The sequence below is a fragment of the Leptodactylus fuscus genome, chromosome 4 (genome assembly GCF_031893055.1).
Source record: "Leptodactylus fuscus isolate aLepFus1 chromosome 4, aLepFus1.hap2, whole genome shotgun sequence".
Lineage (NCBI taxonomy): Eukaryota > Metazoa > Chordata > Amphibia > Anura > Leptodactylidae > Leptodactylus > Leptodactylus fuscus.
In genome coordinates this window covers 23,345,547-23,364,527 of record NC_134268.1, presented here as the reverse complement: position 1 = coordinate 23,364,527, position 18,981 = coordinate 23,345,547, and the positions used below count along the sequence as shown (strand labels likewise).

The following is an 18,981-nucleotide window of genomic DNA, read 5'->3' as shown; positions in this document are numbered from 1 at the left end:
CGGGGACGACTGAAATAGGATAATTGAAAAAGAAGAGGTGAGTATCCCTTTTTATCTTAACCTGTACTGGTCACTGATACCCACCAGATCAACACCCCTCTCCCCCGGTGTTTTCATTACTCCAATGACCTTGTTAACTATAACTTTTGTAGCATTGCCCATTTATTGTATCATCCCTGTCACATCACATGAATGGACAGGTCACTGACTCTAACAAGGTCAACACACTCCTTTACTGCTGTTCTTCTTATTGACAACATATTACAATTCTGCTGTGATCAGTACCATAATCTGATTTTAGGTTATGGTTCAAACCACAATTTGACTTATATTTACTCAAGGTTTCCATGAGAAAACTGAATCTGGAAAAAAAAAATAGTAAAAATAAATGCTTGCATTTCTCAGTAGTGCAGCCTCAGGCTTTGGGCCTATAACAAGTGATCATACTTCAGCATAGTCAGTTGCGGACTGGCCCACTAGAGTACCACAAGATCACAATAATGGTTTAGTCAAAGACATACAAATTTAAAGAAGACATTTCCCCGCCTCCACAAATTCTACTTCTTAGCATTTGGTAATAGACATCGATCCACTGAATCCAGCACAGTTGGACTTTTCTCTCTAGCCCCCACCATCTCTGAGTAACAAGCATAGTTAGTTTTGATGCCTGACTTGCTATTTATGCTCTGTAATGTGAGAAGGGCGGTGTCAGACAGGGGGGTGTAATTCAGAGCTCCAATCAGATGTCAGATCTCAGACTCACACCCCTTGTCTGCTCCTGCTTGACACTGCCCACCTGGCAGTGCAGAGCCTAAACAGTATAACTAACAGCATTGATTGCTCACGAATGGTGGGGGCTAGAGGAGAAATTCCAACTGTGCTGATATAAGTGAAGCAGCTGCTATTACTTGATGTACTTGTTGGAGGTGGTGAAATATACTCTTTAAGGAGTACTATGGGTTTTTGGAGGATGGGCCCCAAAATAATTTTATCTGACGGGTCCCAGGAATGGGTCCAACAGTAAGCACAGTAGTAAAATGCTTAAAAGGTTTTTTTCATTTTTACAGTACATATAAAGGCTTTGCGTTATCTCCCTCATCTACTAGTCAGTGTGAAGAGCGATTACAAAAATGTGTGTTTCTTCCTCTGGAGGACTCAGCACATCTGTCCATTGAGTTCAGTTGGAACAGTGTTATACATAAACGCGCCCTGTGGCGGCGCTGCAGGAGAATTAAACACTTGCTGCTGAGATCATCAGGAGACCCTCCAACCAAAGAGGCTTGCCCAAAGCGGGCAGCGGGAATCCGAAACAAGTGCTGGGATCCCCTTTAGATCAGAAGAATCTGATGATTTTTACTAGACAGAGATTTTGTATCTGAGTTAGAATTATTTGCAGACGTGAACGGCTCTTCATAGAATGGTTTGATCCCCAGCGGGGCAGATACAGACGCGGGGTCATTTCTGCATATTTTTAGAATCATTTAGCATAAATGGAAAGGATTTAATCAAGACAAATGTTCTAAAATGATTTCTCGCACCTCCAGCTGCTTTCGAACATGTCAAGGCTAACACTAAAATATAACAAGTAGAAGACATAAAGAAATTGTCAGGGAATGGTTTATACTAAGTGACATCCCAAATCCTTGAGTGTCAACAGCAAACGGGGTTATCGCATGAAACCCACTTGTCTATACACAGGGATGGTGAGACCCCCAAAATCCCAGGACTTGCAAAAAAAAAACAGTCCATAAAAAGTAAAGCAACCAGTGCCCTTCTGGTGCAATGTATGTAGCCAAACCAAGACTATCATCTCTCTAGTGGTTTTAATAAGAAGACTTCAACCTCTAAGGCAGTTTTTTGGACCGGATTTTGAGGCGGAGGCCACCTCAGATCCCGGTCCAAAAAACAGCTAGCCACAATTGAATGCCGGTGCAGGGCATACAGTGCACCGGCATCCAGTTGCGGCATTCCACTCCGGATTAGGTCCAAATTAATGGGCCTAGTCCGGAGGGAGTGTTGCGAGGCGGGCGTCCATGGCTGAATCAGCCGTGGAATCCACCTCAAGAAAGGGAATGTCACTTCTTTTTTCCGAAAGCGTGAACAAACTGCTCGCAGAAAAAGGAACCTATGGATTTCAATGGGAGGCGGTTTTGTGAGCCGGATTTTAACATGGATTCTGCGTCAAAATTCGGACCAAAAAAACCTCATGTGAACCCAGCCTAATGCATAGAGGCCAAGATTACTCTCAGTCTACCCCTGGAGGAGGCAGATGGGTCCTCGGTAGTAAGTGGTCATCAGGATACCACCTAATCTTAGGACAGACCTTATCATTATCTTTGGTCCCCTGGTAGGGGTTGGGGGTCCACTAAAACTATGCCCTCCAGATTGGTTTCACCTTCCCCTACACCAACCTATCCAAGGAAAGGGCAAACAGAATTCCTGCTCCTAGCATCAGATACACACCTCCTGCCAGAAACTGATGGGTGGCAGTTTTTAAAATCAGACCCTATCTATTGGATTATTCCAATAGGTAACATTTGATATTTCACGTTCCGATCTCCACTTCTGGCCAATCCCGCCTCCGTTTCTTCCTCCAGGGGGCGATACAATGTTCTCTAGTATCCACTCCCTGGAGGCAGTACAACAGACCAGAGTGGACAGGTAATAAGTTAAAACATTGGCCGCCACATGTTGGAATAATCCAATAGGTAGGGGCCTAACATTAGAGATAGTCCAAAATTATTTAGCACAGAGGGAGCTGAATAAAAATATCAAACATTTATACGCATCTCTCATGAGCTTCCAGTCCCACCAGACCACTCCAGATGTCATCCTCCGGCCTCATCTAGCTGGCATCACACACCCCGGGGTCAACGCTGAGATCCATGATTGAGCCTCAGAAGTCCACCACCAGGGTCCCTTCATTCTCATGCCGGTGCATTCCTTCCAGGAGTCCTGTGCATCATGTGACCACTGAGACCAATTAACAGTTATTGGTATGTGATTTAAGACATATGTGAGTGACGTCACCAGTTCCTCTCCAGCGACCCCGGAGGCCACTGATTGCTCTCAGCGATCACATAAGGTACAGGATTTCAAGAAATCAGTTGTCAGTATGAGACCAAATGGGCACTGACTGGGGACAACAGGGTGCCAGGAATAGATGAGTATGTTTTGTTTTGTTTTGTTTTTTTTTTAAATTATCACTGTATGGGGACCAGTAATGGGGCATTATATTGTGTGGGGGCAGTGATAGGGGCTAATATCTTGTGGGGGGGGGGATTAAGATGTGTGGGGAATTAGGGGTTAATATTAAAGGGACCCCTGGCCTGATCAGCATTATAGACCACCTTCCAGTGTCTGTGTCCTGGGAGAACTGGCTGCATTCGCTTACCAATCCCAACTTCTATCCACAACCTCCTCCTTTTCCCCCTTCAGCCTTCAATGGCCATGTATGCAGCACATCATGCTGCGATGACATAATGTGCGGCACATAGGGGCCCCCTAGAGGCTGAAGAGGACTGCAGTAAGCAGGAGCAGGGATAGGTAAGTTAGTAGGAGCTGTTACCGGACCTCCACTGCCTATTAAGAAAAGCAGTAAGGGTCCGATAGGACCACCACCAAGGGATTCACTGGTACCCTGGTGGGCCACTCTAAGCCGGAGTCGATGATGTTTCGGAACAAGACAGGTTAACATCAATTGCTCAGCAGTAGTGATGGCAAACTTAGCAAGATTCATTTTGCAAATATTTGCAAGATTTGCTGGAAAACCAAGGCAGGACAAAGTTGATTATTATACTCTGGGTATCTTCAGATCCAAGAAGTTAATAATCGGAGGACAGGGTGGGTGGAGTGCTGCCAAAGGGACACCACCTGCTGCCAATGGGCACCCCCTGTAAATATACACAACAGTTCCATAGACCAAGGACATAGTCAACCAACAAGGGCCACATTCCGGAAACTGGTGGCTCCTACCACCTTACACTCCATCTTTGGGGGATTCAAAATGACGACTATGGGGCCAATAGGTAACTAATAATGCAGAAAGGAGCCCGCCTGACCCGCATCAGGTGCATTTAGGAGAATTTTGATGGCTTCTAAATTTCCTAGAAGAGCAGAGCATATTTTCCTCAGTACAAAGGTTCACATTGAAGGCTGCAAAATCCATTTCATGTTAAATTCTGTTTTTTCACTGAGCTGTCAACATAGCTTAGGAATGAACATTGATTTAATTTACTTCAATTTAATTTACCTGAAAGATACTTCACCGGTCTGTGGCAACACATATCATATCCCGGCCGTAAATTACTGTATGTTACCTACAAAATCAGGATGACAGGGAAATCATCTCAGAAGGAAAAAATTCTATGGATCCTGCAGCTGGACTGACATCTGTTATGTGGCGGGATTCTTAATATTTAGATGTCAATTTATTTCAGCTATTGAAATGTAGAATTTCTGTGATCTATTAATATCTGGTTAGTACCCCCTGGAGACCCTCTAATAGGCCCCTAAATCCTCATTCATGGGGCCTATACAGACTACAGATGTTCACATGTTAATGAGCTGGGAAAATTGTGTAAAATAACAAAAGAACCTTTTTATTTCCCCATCTCTTACTTATGTATTTACTAGAGATGGGCCAATCTCTCAAGATTTGTTTTGTTTTGACTTTGGTTGGCTCAGGGCCAAGATTAGTAATTCGGTATAAATCATACCTTATATTGGCTTAATACATAGTGTAGAACGCTGTCATGGCTCCTAGGAACCTATCTATAAAACATAGTGTAGAACACTGTCAGGGGTCCTAGGATCCTATCTATAAAACATAGTGTAGAACACCGTCAGGGGTCCTAGGATCCTATCTATAAAACATAGTGTAGAACACCGTCAGGACTCCTAGGAACCTATCTATAAAACATAGTGTGTGACACTGTCAGGGCTCCAAGGAACCTATCTATAAAACATAGTGTATAACACTGTCAGGGCTCCTAGGAACCTATCTATAAAATATAGTGTATAACACTGTCAGGGCTCCTAGGAACCTATCTATAAAACATTGTGTAGAATACTGTCAGGGCTCCTAGGAACCTATCTATAAAACATAGTGTAGAATACTGTCAGGGCTCCAAGGAACCTATCTATAAAACATAGTGTATAACACTGTCAGGGCTCCTAGGAACCTAACTATAAAACATAGTGTGTGACACTGTCAGGGCTCCAAGGAACCTATCTATAAAACATTGTGTAGAATACTGTCAGGGCTCCTAGGAACCTATCTATAAAACATAGTGTAGAATACTGTCAGGGCTCCAAGGAACCTATCTATAAAACATAGTGTATAACACTGTCAGGGCTCATAGGAACCTATCTATAAAACATAGTGTATAACACTGTCAGGGCTCCAAGGAACCTATCTATAAAACATAGTGTAGAACACTGTCAGGGCTCCTAGGAAACTATCTATAAAACATAGTGTATAACACTGTCAGGGCTCATAGGAACCTATCTATAAAACATAGTGTATAACACTGTCAGGGCTCCAAGGAACCTATCTATAAAACATAGTGTAGAACACTGTCAGGGCTCCTAGGAAACTATCTATAAAACATAGTGTGTGACACTGTCAGGGCTCCAAGGAACCTATCTATAAAACATTGTGTAGAACACTGTCAGGGCTCCTAGGAACCTATCTTATAAAACATAGTGTATAACACTGTCAGGGCTCCTAGGAACCTATCTATAAAACATAGTGTATAACACTGTCAGGGAATATAGGAACCTATCTATAAAACATAGTGTATAACATTGTCAGGGCTCATAGGAACCAATCTATAAAACATAGTGTAGAACACTGTCAGGGCTCCAAGGAGCCTATCTATAAAACATAGTGTATAACACTGTCAGGGCTCCAAGGAGCCTATCTATAAAACATAGTGTATGCGGGTCAATGCTATTGTTTAAACTTGTTTATTCATTTTCCTCCTCTATTTACATACTTGTTTACTTGCCCTCCTCTTACTTCTTTACACACCTTCCTCTTATTTGCTTATTCCGCCCCCCCTTACTAGTTTGCTACCCCATTTCTGACATACTTATTTACTGCCCCACCACTTACTGATTTGTTTACTTCATGGCCTATTACTTGCTTTTTCCCTCTCCTATTACTTGTTTACACACGAGTCTTTTACTTGTTTGTTTACCCTCCTGCCTCTTTCTTGTTAATTCCCTCTCCTCTTACTTGTTTATACTTGTTTGCTCCCCTGCCTTTTACTTATTTCTGTACTTCCCCTCCTTACTGACTTGTTTACTTCCTCTCCTCTTACTTCTTTACACTTGTTTACCCCCACCTCTTACTTGCATATTTACTCCCTGGCCTGGTTCACATCTGCATTCAGTATTTCATTCGGGAGTCTGCTTGGGGACCCCCCAAAGGGAATACCGAATGCATTCAAAAAGCGGTGAGCAATGAAAGCACACAGACTCCATAGACTATAATGGGGTCCGTGTGTTTTCTGCATGGTGTCTGCATGAATCATGTGGAGAGGAAAGTAGTTCTTGAACGGACTACTGAGCGCAGATGTGAACCAGGCCTTACTTGCTTGTTTACTCCCCTGCCTCTTTCTTACCTGTTTACTCCCTCATCTCTTACATACTTTTTTACATCTTACTTCTTAAACTAAAGGCATAGCCGTGCTCTTAATGTATTCTTGTTCCATATGAGGTTTTAGAGCCAAGATGTTCTCTGTGCCTGGACAAAGAGAGAACTCTGGTGAAGCACAGTACTGTCCTAGATCACCAGGGATGCCAAAAGTGACAACTACGTGCCCAGTAGTAATCTAAGCGAAGTATGATGTATAACGTAGAAGACTAAATGGTCCGACTCTGTATGAAGCAATTTGTACAGTAGTCTTTCACTCTTACCCACCTCTGACCCTTTCTTTATATACACCCCACCTCCTCTGTCCCAAAACAACATCACCAGCTCCTTGTGGATGAATTCATCCTAACGTATCTATTAGCTCCATTGTGGCAGTCGTGAGCTAATAGATCCTCAATAACCATTGAAAAATTGGCTACACTCATTAGAAGTCAGCCAAGTGGTTTACGTGACCTCCAGCAGAACATTTCCATTATATGTAGAGATTATTTCCTTCCAATGTCAAGACTTCCATGACAACACATTGTTTGATCTGATTGGACTGGAATACTGAAGTCAATCTTAAGTTATGACGCATTTCACCTTCAGTTACAGAACCCTAAAGGAACACAAATTGTTCTCCTCGTGGCTCTTCTATGAGGACTAGTTTCTAAGTGTAGACGAGGGGTGTTGATTATTCTGCACGTCTCCTGGTTGTATCCCATAGCAATATATAGGGACATGGTAAACTCTATTAAAACTAGATTGGTACCTTAGAGGAAGGGGTAGAAGGACTTGGCTGTTGTTTGCACCATGTCCCCATTTTGGAATGATAAAGGGGTTGTGTGGGAGAAGATAAATTGCTAACTTATCATCACGTCCTATATGGGGTCATCTCGAAGTTCTATATTACTTATTACCGGTATTTTCTTACCCTAGTAACAAACCAAAGGCATTCACCAAATCTTTTGCATGATCTGACCCTCATAATGTCATGTCTTCTAGAGAGTCTCAGCATTGGCCGTTTATCTGTAGGGGTCCCAAAGGCTCCTTTTAGTTATCCCCTTTCCATAGGTGCCACCAACCCGTCCTTCCCTCCCATGGTATATATCCTGATTTGGGCTGAGCTTGCATGTGTAAGCTGCCACCAGAACCTCTGACAGGTCCCTGCAGTGATCCAAACATTCACAGCCCTTCTCTTCTCCAGCCTCAGGTCCGGGTAACATCTATCTAATATGCAAATATGCACTTTTGTAGAGGTGCAGCTTGAAACTTTTGGTCATAGTCCAAATTTTGGATGAGCCCACCTGCAACGTGGCATTATAATACGAGTGCTTTCTCAGGTGACAGAAGGTACTTTGGTGCCTCCACATGTACAAAAGCCAAGTTGCCGTTGCTACATTTGAACCCCCTATAGCTTCGTCCCTGCACTATTATGAAGGTCTTGCTTTGGAATATCTGATTATAAACACTTGTCCAAATGTGGAACGGTAAGTACTACCATGTGTCCCGTGTCATGCCAGCCGTAAAGCATCCTGAGACCATTCATGTGAGAGGTGGAACACGGTCATGAATAATGAATAGTATCTAAGTATCCTCCAAGAGTAACTTCTCCCAACCATCCAGGAGCAATCTGTTACAAATATGTCTTCCATGTCACAAGGCAAAAGATTATCAAACCTCATGAGATTCATTTCCACGCATATTTATGAGGTTCAGCCCTCCAGATCTTTTGGGGCCTAGGAGAGGTGAGTAAAAATAACAAACTATTACAGTACAATCACCTTGCTTCACCTCTACTGGGCATCTAGTGGATCCACAGCATCTTCTTCAGGCCTCTTCTAGACCATGGCTGATGTCATACGTCCCTGGTTTACCACTGTGGCCTATGATTGGATGTGCCAATGTAACAGTGCCATGATCTTGTGCATCCCACGTGACCACTGAGGTCCAAAAACTGAAACTTTTTGGAAAATTCAGGTCGAATATGGTTCTATCTGAATCAGTTCGCTCATCCCTATGCAAAAGTGATAACTAAGTGAACAAAACATTTTGGTCCATGGCTACGAAACCAATCAAGAACCTGCGGTCAGACGTCAAAAAGTGAGAAGACGTAGAAATTGTGAAGAACTCCAAGCACTGGTTGGACAAGAATGGGTTGTCACCAGTCATGATTTGGCCCTGGTATCTAGCATGCCACGACAACAAGAGGTCAACACTGGAAATACTGAGTCTTTGCAGAAAAATGACGTATTGGTCAATAAATGCGTAAAAACTTAGAGCTGTACTTCAGTAACCATAGAAGAATCTGACAAAAAGATCGAAAAACACTGAAGTAGCAAACATTGTGAACACCAAAATTTGTGTCAGTCTCCAAACCTTCGGGCCAGGACCGTACACAATAAATGGACTGTTCCCAAACCTTGGCTTGAAAACGTATCCTCCAGAATGAAGAACATTTTTTACACATTAGTGTAAAATTAGTGAATCTGCACTTAATTATAAACATCGCTCGTTCACCGCGCCAATTAGAACGTGCAAACAAGACGTCAGCGGGAATAAATTTGGGAAATACGTCAGCATACCTGCATAGCAAAACACAGAAGTGTAATAATAAAACGCCTCAGGTAAGAATACAGCGTAATTCCAAACTAATCTATGTAACAGCTCCTGGGACTTGGACTATGCACATGTGAACGCAAACCACTAAAATCCCATAAAATAAACCGTCTGCACAGACTAGGACTGTGTATAATCGACACCATCTTGTTTGTTTTATCAGCTGTAATAAGCTAGACTGTGCTCTTATTTACAATACATGACCCTGTTCACATGGGGCAAAAATATAAATATCCAATTATCAAAAAAAAAAAAAAAAATCCAAAAGCTCTATTGACCATGCGGGCGCCAGATGTTGGCATTTCTATAACTTGCTTTCCAATGTTTGACTGGCAAGGGCCCAGGGGTTACCTAGAGACGGTGTTAAAATAGAAAAGTTGGCACAAAAATAAACTAATGATAATATCACGAATGTCGGAGTTTTGTTTTCACTTCAGGACTCGATGTGTTCAACGATTCCCCGTTTATTTATATTGAGATTTTAGGATTTTTTTTTTTTTTTTGGCTCAAGGGGCAAATATGTCATCGAGTTAGTCAACGACGACATTCACGGGCCGATGCTGAAAGTGTCAAGGAAGGGCAGAGCGGGCAACTGAGACAACGCGGATCAGAGCTCAATCTGCAATGTATGGACAGGATATTACAAGTAGAGATGAGCGGGTAGTACTCGATGGAATACTACGGTATTTGAAATACTCGCATTCGATCGAGTACCACTCGCTATTCGAATGGAAAAGTTTGATGCAGAACCAGCATTGATTGGCCGAATGCTATACAGTTGGCCAATCAACGCTGGTTCTTCTCCTACCTTTAGAAGTCTTCTCCATGCAGCTTCCCCGCGGCGTCTTCCGGCTCTGAATTCACTCTGCCAGGCATCGGACCTGGGCAGAGCCGACTGCACATGTCCGCTTGTAGTGCAGTGTAGCGCAGTCGGCTGTACCCAGGCCCGATGCCTGGCAGAGTGAATTCTCTCTAGGCTACGCTGATGAAGTCCAAGGAGACAGAAACGGTGCCGTCCGTAGCTGAGAAATTGATTTGGTTATAACCTCGCATCATGCAGTAAAGGCTTCTGGGAAGTCGGGCATGTTGTTCAGGGTGCTTGCTATAGAGCGCAGCATAACAGAGGCACTGTCTCCCTGTTTACATCTTGGGAGACAGATTTGCATATTCTTCCCATGGCAGAGTGAATTCAGAGCTGGAAGATGCCGCGGGGACGGTGCAAGGAGAAGACTTCTCGGAGGATCCAGCCCGACCCTCACTCGTGGACTTGGTAAGTATAATTTGATCGAACGTTGCCTACCCCTGAAACGAGCATTTTCCCCCCATAGACTATAATAGGGTTCAATATTCCATTCGAGGAGTCGAATATTGAGGAGCTACTCGAAACGAATATCGAACCTCGAACATTTTACTGTTCGCTCATCTCTAATTACAAGGTTTACTAATTTAGTGTCCATTTGTTGAGATTTAAAGGGATGGTAACATTTTTGATCACCAATCCCCGACATACCTTTTCTGACACTGCCCAAGTCTACTTCCTGGTTCTTCTCGACACCCAATGGTCGCTTAGCTAGTCACTGTCTACAGTGGTGACCCCAACAGTCTATGACTGCCTTATAGACCTTATTGTTACGCCATATACCGATCAATTTTTTAATGCCCGTCACATGTCTGTTTTTCACAGCTATCAAAAAAACTGACACACTCTATCTTTGTTGTCATAGACCCAATAGTAATCAATGGGTTCGGTATTTAGAACCAATTGACGTCCATGTTGTAGTCATCAAAAACCAAATGAGTTGGTTGGGTCAGAGAAGAATGGCCAATGGAATTCATCGGATTTTTTATTGACAGTTAAAAATTGTTACAAAACAAGTGACAAAAATGGAACCAATGCAAAAAAAAGTACGAGTACGGGCGGGTTCACATCTGCACCCGGTCTCCGCTTTATGGGTTTCTGTCTTCTACCCAAGAAACTGGACAGGAGACGGAAACCGGCAGTCAGTGTCCACTCGTGAGCATCTTCTGGTCTATGCGGCGAAACCGTTTTTTTTTTTTAACCAGACACAAAGTCCTGCATGTCCGACTTTGTGTCCGGTTAAAAAAAATGGTTTCACCGTGGAGAGGCAGAAGACGCTGACGGGTGGACACTTTGCAAATCCATTCAATTGAATGGGTTTGAAAACTGACCGCCAGGTTTCCGTCTCCTGTCCAGTTTCTCGGGCAGAAGACGGAAACCTGCGCAGGTGTGAACATGCCCTACATCCGTTTTTTTTTTTAACAGTCATTGGAACCATTATATATATAGGTCTGCCTAATTCCCAAAAATATCACTACTCTTGCCCATAGGCTGTGTCTGTTATTGCAATGGCAGAGCTACAATACCCCTAGGCCCTTGGCCAAGAGTGGGGCCGTTTCTGGAATAAAAAGACATTTTTGCCAGATCTCACATCACTTTCAGGTCCACACAACATCCCTAGGATTACAATAACACATCCATGTATTGTGCGGGGCCGAGAACTTTTGACATAAAAAAAAAGTTGATTCTCCTTCGACAATCTATTTTTGGGAACATTTGAAGTGTTTTTTATAGATGATTTTTATAGCTCTTCCATAGTTTTCAGCTACCCATACACTTTGCTCATTCTTTCTGCCTCTTGAATATTCACCAGGCAACTTTTGAAGCTCCTCTTTGGAATTTTTTGATCTGGCAGCTTTCAGACATTTAATGCATTGGCAGGATAAAATAATGACTTCAGTTACTAAGTGCATACATAATAAACTCCGTCTACCCATAAATTCATACGTTAGCAGGCCAAATTCATATCCCCATTTGGAATTCTCCCAGTTGAGACAGGTCTGTAAAGTGTTCGCCCATCGGCCGTAAAAACCCCACCAGCCAGCCGAAGCCGGACAAGCGTTGATGGATTCTACCCATACAGTGAAGGCAGTAAAAAGCTGAAGGAGTTTTTTTTTTTTTTTTCGAAGGCGGATGTTAGTGGGTGGGCCCCCCTCTTTAGGGACAGATCTCAAAAAGTTCAATATTTTTTACATTAACAAATTTTAAAGACTAATTACAAGCAAATGGTCTCAACCGATGACACAAAATTGGACAGACATGAATACATGACTGAAATCCAGTGATCGCAGGCGAATAAATCACCAGTTCTGGGAAGAAGAAAAAAAAACGAAAAAACTCCACTGATTAGAAAACAGAAGACGTTATAGAGCAGAATTGGATCGCATCAGATACACAAGGGGTTAAGTACGCCCAGATGGAAAAAAATCTCACCGTAAAATGCAGAACTGTACTTGAGCTATTGATTTTATGATTCAATTACATTTTCGGTTTTTAGCCTTTCTTACCTACAAGCGCTACGGGGAGCTTAACAAATAACCCTAATTACGGCAAAAACATCACCGACTGCGTGGACGGGATCAGCGAGCATGGTGCCAGAGACGTAGGGAAATAGGAGACATAATATTCACTATAAGATATATAGGGTAACGTCACGCTTCAGTTTTGCCCCTAATGAGTAGGGATGGGCGAATTGGAAATTTTTGGGATTCTCCACCCACATACCCGTACTATACTGTGGGGTGTAATACGTAGTAATTGCTACCAGGCAGTTCCGTCTTAATACATTGGTGGTATCAGTGCAAATGTTTCATAAGTGAAATCTGCATTGGGATCTTAATGCAGAATATCGTTGTCACCAGATCATAGTTCTGGATCTGCAAGATTTATTACGATGATCTTGGTAAAAAATATGCAAATCTATTCTCCACTCTGTACACTGCCCTCTAGAGGGCAGCATCCTTAACATCATGCATGACTCAGTTAAAAAGTCTACTATCATGATGCGGATTCAATTGCCAAATTAATATTTCTATTCCAAAAGGAACAGATTCCCAGCTATGGACAGCGCTGTTTCGGCCTTTTGGGCCTCCTCAGCATAGCACAGGGATACTGATCTCTCACTCTGCCAAACCAGTATCCCTGCGCTATGCTGAGGAGGCCCAAAAGGCCGAAACAGCGCTGTCCATAGCTGGGAATCTGTTCCTTTTGGAATAGAAATATTAATTTGGCAATTGAATCCGCATCATGATAGTAGACTTTTTAACTGAGTCATGCATGATGTTAAGGAGGCTGCCCTCTAGAGGGCGGCATACAGAGTGCCCTGTTCTCCTAATTATATCCTGGAGAATAGATTTGCATATTTTTTACCCAGAATCCCTAGCGGAGCAGGAATGACTTGTAAGTCTCCGTACTGCCTATGTAGGCACACACTCTCCCTAATGTGTACCATTATCCCCTGATGATCTTGGTATCATTGTAAGGATGAGGATGAATAGTGGGGTAGGGAGCAAACTGGGGCAGCCCAGAACAACACGACACCGTATGCAGGATTGTCCCACTGTCCCAACGGGGCCTCCTACCATAAGGCCCAGTACAAGTGCACCATTGGACCTATGGTTAAAGTCGCCATGCTACCGGGACCTGGAGCCTAATGAGGCCCAATGATCGCTCTATAATATCAGAAGATACCAAATAGCGCATAGCACATGGTGTCAGTGGGGGGCCCATGACATAATTTCACATTGGGGCCTAGCCTCAAGTGACACATCTGTCCCAAAGTATAAGTAGACCCCTGAATAGACCCCAGAGTATAACAATGGCAGCTCCCATAAGGAAACTCACATAGTGCTTCATGGCACTACAGTAACAGTTCATTGACAGTGAAATGTAATAGTTACAGGGGCAATTTTATTAAAAATGGCCTAAAACTGTCTGTTACCCATAGCAACCAATCACAGCGCTGCTTTCATTTTGTATTCTTCTCCTGATAAATTAAATCTGTATCATGATTGGTTGTTATGGGTAACTAAAACAGTTTAGTTTTTAGGCAATTTTAATAAACCTCCCCCTAGTCTACTGGCAGTGATGAAGTATAGTCTACTCCCCCAAAACCAAGAGGGGGAAGGGACGCACCGCTAATGAGGTGAGGTGAGGTGGCCACCTCAGGCGGCACTTTTGGAGGGGCGGCAATTTTACCTTTTTTTTTTTTAAACTAGCCCAAGACAGGCTCCTTTGAAAACAAAACTGAGCGGACCTGTCCTGGCTTAGACCTTTGCGTCACAGTGGAGGTGGCGATGCTAAGAGGTCATCATTCCACCCTGCGCTGACATGCAGATGTCTTATGTGCAGGGGAAAAAGAGGTGGAGGCAGCGCCATCAAGGGATTGCAGGTTGGTGAGAATACCTTATTTACCTGATTTACATCCACATCACAAAATCTCCAGGGACATTTTTGGACATTTTGTCGGAGACTGATCATATTTGAGGAATCTGCATCTTCCATGTTCCTGTGGGTATCAGCGCCCGCCCATCTAAAACTTCGTCCCCACCCGGAAACAATTATCAGCATCAAAGGAAATATTGGAAGGAGACAATCTGGGAACAAAGTGACACCTCAAGTAACAGATGTCCGCGCCATTGTACAGAACAAGCACTTTTACCTCTCGTGTCGCTCCCAATTCCTTGTAGATTGTAAGCTTTAGTGAGCTCACTCCTATTGTGTGAATTCTTAGTTTGTACATAAACCCTCTGATTTGTAATATTCTATGGTCATCTACGTCACTTCTGTAGAGTTGTACGGGGCTCTAGACGGTCTACTGTGGGTCAAATCGCCACCAAGTTCAATGTGGGGCACCAGGACCCCATTTCCACCAGGGCTGTATGCCAAGAACTGCACTGCATAGGCATCAACAGTCGAAGTCCGGTCTGTGTCCCTTTGCTGATGTGGCAACACAGGGCTGGAAGACTGGCATGGGCCCATGACCATCGTCATTGGACCATGAAACAGTGATGGCATGTTGCATGGTCTCATATTTCATGGTTCCAGTTGTACAGAAATGATGAGCATGTGAGAGTGTGGCATATGCCCCATGAAGCCATGGATCCTACATGCCAACAGAGACATGTCCAGGCAGGAGGTGGCTCCATCATGGTCTGGGCCGTGTTCATATGGTCGCAATTGGGCCCCATTGTCCAGGTGCAGGGATCAATTACCAGTGCTCGATACGTGCAACTTATGGCAGACCACCTGCACCCCTTCCTGTACCAACAGGACAATGCAACATGTCATTGTTGTTGGTGACACGGGACTGGCTTAATGAACACACCAGTGACCTCACGACCCTCAATAGGCCTGCCTGCTCGTTGGACCTCAACCCCATAGAGCATTTATGGGATGCTGTGGATACCAGTGTCCACTCCATGGAGCCAGTGCCAACTACACAGCACCAATTGTGGGCTGCAGTGCAAACTGCGTGGCTCAATATCCCTCCAGAACTCCTCCAACACCTCGTGGAGTCCATGCCTCGTCGTCTTGCTGCAGTTATCAGAGCTTGAGGAGGGGCGACCCGCTATTAACAGCGCATCCGGTACCTTCCCATGACTTTTGGCCACTCAGTGTATTTTGATGTAGAGTTGCCAAGATTTATTGGGTTTTATAGCCAAATACAGTGTTCTAACTAACTTTAAATAGTTTTTGGGATTCTCCACCTACATACATCTAAAATGAAGCATTTGTGTCTAAAGCGTCTATGCATCTCCATAGTAACAGACTACACATAATCAAATCTGGACTGCTGTCTGGTGCTTGCTAACGGAAGACATACATCTCCCCCATCCTTGGGTTCTTTACCAGGATCAGTTCTCCTGGGCCCCACGAGAAATATATTTGTGCTAGATATGCAGCAGCCACCTCGCCTTCTTATTCAGATTCTAATTGCCTGAAGAAGGGCTCTCACAGCCCGAAACGTTGCTCTTGGCTCTTTCAATATCTATACCCTGTATATGATATATTGGTCTAACATGGATATCAAGGAAGCTCAACTACCTGGAGTGCTGTCCATCCTTTATAACAGACTACACAGAAAACATTGTATAGTCTGATCTTGTAGTCACACTTCCTTCTATCTGCCCAATACTGCGTGTATTCTACCAAAGGTATCTTGTTATTGAAAACTACATGGGCAAATGAGAAGGGGGATCATAACTAGAGAATATGACTACATATTATATCAGGGGTGCCCAATACGTCGATCGCAATCTACCGGTCGATCGCAAAGGACGTATGGGTCGATGACGGGATGCAGCCAGGGATCCCCGGTGTCTGCTTGTTCACAGTGCAGGCTGAGAGTCGACTCTCAGCCTGCACTGTGAACAAGCACTCCCGACACTTGCAGGCCGGGCAGCAGCAGCTTCGGGGGATGACGCGCTCCCCGCTCTTAGGGATGGAGGGAGCCGGGGTGCTGCTTGTTCACAGTGCAGGCTGAGAGTCATCTCCGGACATTGGCAGGCGGGGCTGCCACAGCCCCAGCCTGCCAGTGTCCAGAGATAACTCTCAGCCTGCGCTGTGAACAAGAAGACACCCGGGATCCCTGGGCGGCCACAGAACGCCGCTGTCTCCTGCTGTCATGCTCCGCCCAACCCCGCCCACATACCCGACCCTTCCCACAGACATGCCCCGACCCCACCCACAGACACGCTCCGCCCCCGCCCACAAGAAGTGGGTAGTAGATCTTTTGCCTTGGTCAGTTTATAATGTAGCTCACATGCTGAAAAAGTGTGAGCACCCCTGTATTATATGAATTATATGAATACTCATTTAATTACATGTAGCGCCACATAAAGCTGCCATATAGCACCAACAGTAGGGTAAGATGCTCGCCTTAATATGACCTCACAGTATAATGTCCTCATTAATGTGGCCGTCTCCACTGTAATACTCCCTACCCGGTTCCCCTTCTGTACATTGTGGAAAAGGGGAGCAACAGGGGCAAACAAATGACTGACTATGGGTTCAATAGGGTTGTATTTTGAGAACCGTGTTCTCAGAAATCCAAAAAGTCTGTTCCATTCTTCTTTTTTTACAATGATAGAATTAGTTCTTCTGTATCTATTCTTCATCCTCAGTATGAAGTGCTTAGGTTGGTCCATCAAAAGTCACCACTTACGGTGGAAGAGTAAATCCCAAGGAACTGTTCAAAAATTTGCACATTTGCCCCTTACCTATGGCTCTCCAGCTGTTGCAAAACTACAACTCCCATCGAGTCCTGACAATCTAATAGTTTTGCAAGCTCTGGAAAACCACAGGTAAGAGGCTAGTGCCTTAGAGAGTGGCAAGTGAAGGAAATTTGCCAGTTCTAAAATGATCGAGTAGACCTCATTTCCACAATAAGACTCTCCATACAGATCTCTGTTGAGGCTGACAAGATTGATACCGCGAGGCACAAAGTGAATTTAAAGCATAAATTGTAAGCACGGCCAACACGTCGTCTTCGCCGTGATTGTGGTCGGCTCTTTTTTAGGAATGTATTACTCTTGTGATACCCGTGTACTAATATTTTATTCTTCCATTGCTCTGACAGTTTAATCAGTGTGTTGTGGTGTAGAGAACATTCGATAAACTGGTCCCTTCCTGCCGTACCGCAACCAGAATAAATGTGCTCTTGTTTTCGATGGTAATAAGCAGTCTGCCATTATTGCACTTGTCCAACTGTAATAGACTGAACTAATGTGTATTCCAAAATGTGTGCGGCTGCCAGAGGCAGGACTGTGCCGTCTGACCGGATTGTTATTGGGAAATGTTGGATGTAAACCCCGAAGTTCTGCACCTTCTACATATGGAATAAGACATGGGAATTGTCCCAATTGATATGATTTTTTTTTTTTTATAGCATGATGCAATAATTGGCTTTGACTTTGCAACAACACAGGGGCCCAACCAGGGTAAGGTTTGCAAGTGTGTTTGTATCAATACAGGTTTGGCATCCCAGGGGAAAAACTTCGAGAAGGAACTGGTTATTTACATTTTTGCCTGATGTGAATCTACGATTTTGGCACCGAGAGAGACGTGGGGAGCCGCGTTGCTGCTGCCAGGCACTCGCTGGGCCACAGAATCCGCCTGAAGAAAGGGCATCCCGCTTCTTTTTTCCGTGGTCTCCTTAGACCACCATTGTGAGGGGGCGGATTATGACGTGGATTACGCACCATAATCCACCCCCTCTGTGTCCGTGTGAACAGGCCCTTAAGCCTGGTTCATATCTGTATTTGGACCATTCCGTTTCATTCTGTCCAAGTAGCACTTTTCTTTCTGCCTTTTTCGTGCGGAAACAGAGCGGAAACAACATGGACCCCATGTATGGGACCTTGATGGGACTTGGCAGCACTGTAAGTGACCGTCTGCTTCACCCCAAGTGTGAGAAGGAGCACTATCGCAGGTCCTTCCTTCCAACCGCGACCAGGCTGTATAATCTACATCAGACCAAGCGAAGATCACTCCGCACAGAGAACTAATGATCATGACGTCTTCCTTCTTTCTTCTTCTGTTCCTTAGCTGCTATGGACTCCTAGTATATCTTCTCTTCTCAGCATATGTGTGTCTACGTCTGTAATATATTACTGTGTATTATCCTGTATCTGTATTACTATGCTGCTGTAACATACTGAAATTTTCCCACTGTGGGACTATTAAAGGATTATTTTATCTTTGGGGCTGCGGATTTACAAAGGTAACCACTTTTTTATTCAGATTAGCTTTCCATTTGCAGGTCCCAAAGTGGACTCCCGGAATGGAAAGCCATGCGCAGATGTGAAATGGGCCTTACTCCATGCTTAGGAAGAAGGAGGTAGCGTAAAAGCAGGAGTAAGCT

General features: G+C 44.1%; 1 protein-coding gene across 1 annotated transcript in view; it reads right to left on the bottom strand.

Moving 5' to 3' along the window:
- Positions 1 to 3,967: 3,967 nt before the first annotated feature.
- Positions 3,968 to 18,981, bottom strand: part of RAD21 (RAD21 cohesin complex component) — a 273,983-nt gene continuing 258,969 nt past the window's right edge. The window contains exon 15 of the transcript XR_012715437.1: positions 3,968 to 3,978. The gene's annotated coding sequence lies outside the window, so the exon portion shown is untranslated. The remainder of the gene's footprint in view (positions 3,979 to 18,981) is intronic.